This window comes from Choloepus didactylus, chromosome 18, assembly GCF_015220235.1.
Source record: "Choloepus didactylus isolate mChoDid1 chromosome 18, mChoDid1.pri, whole genome shotgun sequence".
Taxonomy (NCBI): Eukaryota; Metazoa; Chordata; class Mammalia; order Pilosa; family Megalonychidae; genus Choloepus; species Choloepus didactylus.
In genome coordinates, this window is record NC_051324.1 from 71,967,841 (window position 1) to 71,975,126 (window position 7,286).

Genomic DNA, 7,286 nt, shown 5'->3' on the forward strand with positions numbered 1-7,286 from the left:
TGCCAGGAAGAGCAGCCTGCGGTTAGAAGGGCAACCATTATGGCTTCCAGAAAATTCATTTGAGAAGGGAGAAGCTGTTTGCCATTCCTGAGGCCTCTCCGGCCTCTAAGACTATGTTTTTCCAATTAAACTGGGGCTGGTCCCAAATCTTTTACTTTAAACAACCCTCTGCTTTCCTTCCAAAGAGAGAGGGAAAAAAAGGCCTTCAAGCCAGGAACACTCCTTCCTTTTATTTTTCTAAATGACTTCAAGTGGTTTTGCTCTGAATACCCAGGTAGTGCCTGCCGTGTGGCCGGGAATGCTGGGTGGTTGGGGGCGGCCTGACTTGGGTTGAAGTCTGGGTGGATGAGGCAGTGGCGTGCACGAAGCCAGGGACCATGAGGGAAAGAGAGAAAACAATTTGGGGGGAAGGGATCCCAGGTCCTCTCCAGCTGGACTGAGCATGACGCACTTTGGACGCCTCTGAGCAGAAACGGCAGGAGGAGCGCTGGCTGCACGGGGCTGGCTCTCAGAAGCAGACCAGGAGCTGTCAGCCCAAGTGGGGTGCTGGTGTCACGGGATCAGATGGCATCCCAGGAGAGTGTGCAGTCGCGCGTGAGAGAACCAAGGATGCAGCAAGAAGAGGGAACCTGAAGAAGGAAATCATCAGAGCAGTCGGAGAAGACGGGGGAGGAGGAGGAGAAGCAGGGGGGAGGCAGCCAGGGGGCCCGGGGGAGGTTTCAAGAAGGGGCAGGGCCACCAAGCCATGTACCCAGAGGGCAACTCAGATGTGGCCTAAAAGTCCATTGGATTTGGGACTTAGGATGTCATCGGAGACTTAGCCAGAACAGGTTTAATGGCTTCATGGAAGTGGTCACCTAACTATAGGCTGATAAAGTATGAGCAGGTGTGTGTGTGGTGCGTGTGCATGTACAGTGTGTGCATGTGGTATGTGTGGTGTGTGTGTGTGATGTGTGTTCATGTGGCATATGCATGCTTATGCATGTGTGGTGTGTGTGCGATGTGTGTGCACTGTGTGATCTGTGGAGTGTGTTTGTGCATGTTTGTGATGTTGGGTATGTGCATGTGGTATGTGCATGTGTGTGTGGTGCATGTATATGTGGTGTGTGCATGCTCAGTGTATGCTTGTGTGCATGGTGTGTGTGCACGGTATGATCTGTGATTGTGTATGTGTGGTGTGTGGTGTGTGTGCATGTGTGTATATGTGTATGCATGGTTTGTGTGCATGGTGGGATCTGTGGTGCGTGCACGTGTGGTGTGTGTGCATGTGGTGTATGCATGTGTGCGTGTGTGCATGGTGCCTGTTGTACATGGGGTGTGTGCACGGTGCAAGTGTGGTCTGTGCATGTGTGTACACGTACGCATAGGAGCAGGGAGTCGAGGTGGCCGTTGGATGCTCTCTGTGGAGGAGCTGGGCCGAGGAGGAAGAGCTGCTTACCGTCCTCACTCCTTATAAAGACCTTTCTCACCAAGTCCCAGGCCACGAGCCCACCCAGCAGAGCCCACCCACACCCCCAGCAAGTGGATTAGTCAGAGATCCTGACTGCCATGGCCAAGCGGGTAGCAGGGCCCCAAAACTGAGTCACTGTTTCCTCCCTTCTAGAGTGGAACTAATGACACTGAACCCGCCTATTTTTCAGGGCCATTGCTGGAAAGAAAAAAAATGAAGGATTTTAAAACTATCAGGACAAACGCCAACCTAAGAAATTATTATTACTGCTATTTAAAGGAAGGAGGAAGTTGGGGTCCCTCCAGGAGCTCACAACCTGCTCAGGTTTATACAGAAAAGCCTGAGAAACACCAAGCTTGTCCATGCTTTAGGCTTTGAATCTCACCACCGGCCGGAGGAAACCCCCCAAGTGTGCCCAGCCTCAGCCCCCACGAGGATTTCTTGGATTTGCAGGTAACGGTGAAGACAGCCTCTGCGACTAAAAATAAGTCGTTTCTCCAGCGTCACTCTGCTTATCATAATCCCATTTTCTGCCTGAAAGAGCAACAGGAAATGAGCCTGACGGCATCATAGTTTTAAACATCACTAGCACCTTTATCCAAACGACCTGCAGCAGCTTCCTGAGCTGGGCCGGAGACTAAAAGGCGAGAAGGTGGAGGAGAGGGGAGGGTGAGAGGAAGCCCCAGGCACTGGGGAGAGGGTCCGAGGGGCTCACCCAGGGCAGAGCCGCCTCTCTTGCTGGCTCCAGCTTTCGGGGGCTTTCCAGCTGGTTTCCATGACACCCACCCCTTCATTATCCTCCCCCAGACAGCTCTCCTTCAGCTCACCTTGTGCCACCAAGCTAGAGGGAGAATGAAAAGAGTATGACAAATAGGCTATCAGTAAAGCCTTGTGTGTGTGTGTGTGTGTGTGTGTGTGTGTGTGTGTGTGTGTGTGTGAGGTTGGACGGGGGAAGCGAAGAAAGCCAGGGTCATCTTCCACATCTTCCAGGAGAGCTGGCCTGGGTCCCTCCTGGGGACTCCGAGGGCATTTCTGCAGGCACGTTAGGGGAGCTGAAGTGAAATCAGTGAAATCCTAGGTAAACTGAGGACTGCAGCCTCCAGTCCCAGACCACCAGAACCAGCTGCATGTCCTTTCACCTCGTCAGGTCTGTCGTCCACCCTTCGCCGTCCCCTCGTCCACCAGGCCCTGATGGGACCCGGCCTCCCACCTGATCCTGGCTGGGTCTGTACCTTTTTTCTCTGCCTTAGAACCCCTCAGAGAAGGAGGAAAGGAGGAGCCACCAGAATTCATAAGCTCCCCTGTGTAGCGGGGGGCAGGACCCAGGGCTGGGAGGTGGGTGGAGGGGCAGCCCCTGAGCCGGAGGCCCCCTCCAGACCAGACCCACCGCCCGGCTCCTCTCCCACCCCGCGGCAGACTCCACCCGACAGGCAGTTTTGAAGTGAATTGTCGCCCCTCCAGTGTCCTCCAATGTCCAGCTACTGAGATCAGACCTTCAGCAGCAGCGACTGGAGAGGCCTTCCAGGCATTCTGCTTTCCCTTTATCCTTCTTTTCTCTCTCCCCTTTTTCTCCTTCTTTTTAAAAATGCTCGCTAATAGAGGGAAAGTTAGCATGGAAAGAGAGAAACCGAGGCTTGGAGAGACTGCATCCGACGGGCAGCAATGGCTTCACCCACTGGCGGTTCCTCCTCTTTGGAGCTTCGCGGCTGGAGGGTCGAGCGAGGCTGCAGAGGGGGAGGCGGGCGGGGCCTGGGGTGGGCTGTCCTGCCCCTTCCAGGTCAAGGTCGGCGCCTGGCCTCTCAGCCACAGGGGAGGTGAGGACTGCGGGAGACCAGGCCCTGCCACTGAGCCCCTCGCTGGGCACTGAGAGAACCGGGATCTCCCCGAGGCATCTCCTTCCCCAGCCAAGGATGAAGGAGGTTAGACGCACGTCATGGCACCCCAGACCCGAGATGGCCAGGTCACCCCAAGGACACTGGCCACCACTGCTCCCTTCCCACCCAGGCATCCAGCCATGTGCCCAGTGGCCTCTGAGGAAGCCAGTCAGGTGCCCGCTACAGGCTCCCTGAGCCTCGGACTTCTAGAAAGCCTCGGCTGGCCGCCCCCCCGGGCTGACCTTCCCGGCCAACCCTCATCTTAGCCACATGAGAAAACCCGGGACCCGCGTTGAAGCAGGAGCCGCTGGAGCAGACCCACTGCTGGCCACTACCTCCTGGGGCCTGGGACCTGGCCTCTGCCTGGGAGGCGGCTGCTCCCCGGCTGCCCACATGCACTGCAACCGCTGGTCTTTGGGGTCTGGGTCAAGGTGCCCATGGGGTGCAGGGGCTGCTAGAGGGTGCAACATGGGCGAGCCACAGTCTCCGGGAGAGGCTGGACGCCCAGTGGGTAGAGCGTGGGTTCTGCCTGCCCGGGGTTCACATACCTGCTCCCCACTTATTCACTGCCACCAGGACTGTGCTCCAATTTCCAGGCTGTAAACTGGGGGCATACATGACATCAGCTCTCAGAATCATTGCATGAGTTGCCACCGGTAAAGCGCTTAGAATGGTGCCTGGCACACAACAGGAGTGCAGAAAAGGAGTAAATGTGTGCAGCCAGGTGCATGGGACAGCACCCTGAGATTCTGCCAGGGCCCCAAACAAGCTTCCCACCGTGCTAGGTGTGTACCTCCAGCCCCCAGGCCTGGCCCCTGCTGGCAGGACACAAGGACTGTGAACGGGTATGCCCCCCTGTCCCGGCCCCTCAGCTAACTCAGCCTGTACCCCACACCCACACCCCCAAACTCAAGGTCTGCTCCCCTGTGACCGAGGCAGGGCTGGAGGGGGAGAGGGCTGGGCTGCTGCCTCAGGGGTCACCCCCACACTGCACACTTCTGGGGGGCACAATTTATACCCTATGGACAACCTGAACAGCAGAACCTGGAGGCCCCTGGAGGAGGAGGCTGGGACACAGTCAGAGGGCCATTGGACCACTGAAGGCTGTTTAAAAGGCCCAGAGTCCCAAGGGGGAGACCTGGGCATTGGCTAGGGGTGCCTAGGAGCCCAGCTTGCCAGCGCAGGACAGGGGATGGAGGGACATGGGTTTTCTTCTCCCGGAGCACGATGACCTAGCTCTGCCCTTGAGACTGAAAGGAGGCCAGGAGAAGCGCTTCACACACTTCCTCTCTCTAAGCCTTCGTGCACCCGCCTCTAGAGTGACTCTCACACCGCACTTCCCCCAGCGCCCCAGAGGGCCTGGAGCTGCAGATGCCTCCATGAGAGGGTGGGTTCCTCACAGCTTCCGCCCCTGGGAGCCCCCCGCTCTGCATCAGCCACGGCCAGCCCTGGCCAAGAAGCCAGTGAGTCCTCACAGTACCTCCTGCGCTCTGGGGAAGACAGGCACACTGAAGAGGGGACAAGGCCAGGCCTGCCCCTGCACTGGAGGGGACAGGTCAGGGGTCACAGGCAGAGAACTAGGTTTGGCCCTGCAGGAGACCTGGTTTCCTCAAGCAGCTGGACGTGCACCTTTGGGAGCATATCCAATGGCCACACACGCCCAGCACCCACCAGAAGATTGATACAGGTGTCTGTGCAAGTGCACCTGGGGTGGGGACAGGGGGAGGGAAAACACCTGAGTAAAAGCCCTGCTGCCCAGCAGACGTGCACAGGGGGCAGGTGTGTCAGCTCTGTTCACTGCAGCCTTCCCAGCCCCCAGCACATAGTAGGTACACAAAACAGATCATGCAGATCACACCCTGGAGATGCGACACCACCAGGAAGTGCTTTCCACAGGATGTGGTCACTGCATTTCCTCCTAACTCCAGTTCTTTCTCTGCCTCCACCAGCCAGCCCTGCCCCTCCCTGTCCCCTCTCCTGGTCACTGTCAAGGCCAGCAGGCCCCACTACTGACCCTCAGAGGGTGGCAGCTGCTTGTCTTCACTTGGCATGAGCCAGCTTCTCCTCGCCCAGGAACAAGGGAATTTCCTGACCATGTCTTTAGACAGGGTGACGTCAGCTGTTTTTCTCGTGTTTAGTTCAAGAGTCTTCCAGGCCCTCTGTGGATAAACGTGGAGGCCTTTGGAGACTAGCATAGCTGGCTGGTTTCTGCCTAGCATTTTGGAGCAGTTCAGACAGTGCTGCTTTTAGAACCTGGAGGCATAAGAAACATGTCCCCGTAAAAGGCTTGGCAAGGCCAGATGCCTCCTCTGATCCGGTGTCCCTGGCAGGCTGGGTTTTCTCACTGTGACAACAGGATTTGGGACTGAGCCCTCCGAGGCCAGGGGACACCTCCACACCCAGCCTGACCACTGACCCCAGGGTTCCCAGGACACGGAGAGGACCTGGCCCGAACACATCCTGGGATGAACCAGAGGGGCCCGACCACTGGGTGGTCCCCGGTGGAGGAGGAGGAGCGGGTCCACCACTGAGAAGGCCCCTGACAGCAAGCCGAGCTCTCCACCAGAAGCTCCTCAAGGAGTGTCTGCACAGCCCCCTCCCCCAGAGAGTCCATTCTGTGGATTATCACCCTCGAGGTTAAGGAATTTCCTGTGGGGAGAGCTCCTGAGACAGGCAGCCCGGCGGTGCCCTGATGGAGCTGCCCAGTCAACTCTGGCTGTGGGGAACGGGCTTCCCTGGTGCCCAGGAGCCCCTGCTGGCCGGCATCTGGCACATTCTGGCTGCCCTGGAGCCGACCCCAGGACCAGATCATCTCACCCAGAGGGACATGCAGCCCGCCCCAGAAACAGCTGCCATTTAAGGCAATGAGGGGACCGGTGACTTGGGGGCTCCTTGTGGCCACCTCCGGCAGCGACTCTGCTCCTTCACAGCAAGCGCAGGTCCAGGTGCCCCTGCCTCCCAGGGCCACGAGCTCGCTCGTCTCCATCGCCAAGGCTTCCCGCGCTGACCCGGAGCTGGGCTCTCCCCTCCCGCCTCCAGCCCCACCTGAGCCGGGCGGCGGAGACAACACAGAGGTCAAAGGGCCGGAAGCTCCGAACAGCGCCCAGGAAGCGCCTGCTTCACCGGGGAGGTCAGGCCCAGCGAGCTCAGGGGCTGCCCCGGCCCGCGCCCTGCAGGAAGGAGCCGAGCTCCGGGGTCCAAGGCCGGGCGCTCCCCGCGTGGTCGCCCCTGCGCAGCCGCTGGCCCCGCCCCCGGCCCCGGGCAGCGGGAGGGCGGCGCGCGGAGAGCCGCTGGTCGCCATGGCAACGGCTGCTGCGCCTGCGCCTGCGCCCGCGGCTCGTGGCGGGGGCGGGGGGATGGTAGCGCGAGTTTGGACGCGCGGGCGGGGGCCGCGGAGGCGTGGAGCTGAGGGGTGCGGGGCGGGGGGCCGGCGGGCGGTGCGGGGTACACTCTCCGGCCTGGTGACTGGTCCAAGCACCCTCCCGAGGCCAGTCTCGGGCAGGAAACGGGTCCGGGCGCGAGGCTCGGCCCCTGTACTGGGAAATGAGTCTCATGCGGAGGTGTCTCGTGGGCCTCCACCACGCGCCAGGCGCCAGCCTGCTCCCCAGGGGACTGTCACCCCGGGAGGGAGGCAGGCAGCCAGCCAGGCAACTCCAGTCCCTGGGACCGGCGCCGTGAAAGTGGGAGCCCAGGGCGCAACACGAGCCCTGGGGGAGGCACCCAGCCCAGTCTTGGGGGCAGGAGAGAGGCATGTCCACGTGCCGTCTGCAGGGTGAGGACGGGGGCCGGGAGGCCAGGCAGAGAATAGCAGGATCTGCAGGAGCTGAGAGCTTGGAGCTCCGTGGGGAAGGGGGGCATTCAGAGGGAGGTGGGCTCCTCCCGGGGTCCCGATTAGGAGGGGCGGGGGCAGGTCAGTTCCAGGCCGGGCTGCTGGGCACCTGGGGGCAAGAATATGCCAGACG

The 7,286-nt window shown here is 60.0% G+C and overlaps 1 long non-coding RNA gene across 1 annotated transcript; it reads right to left on the bottom strand.

The window, feature by feature from the left end:
• Positions 1–227: 227 nt before the first annotated feature.
• LOC119514545 lies at positions 228–6,537 on the bottom strand. Its single transcript, XR_005212851.1, has 4 exons — positions 6,370–6,537; positions 5,339–5,577; positions 1,836–4,001; positions 228–629 (listed from the first exon to the last, which is right to left on the bottom strand). It is a non-coding gene; the product is annotated as an uncharacterized LOC119514545 (long non-coding RNA).
• Between the last annotated feature and the right edge of the window lie 749 nt (positions 6,538–7,286).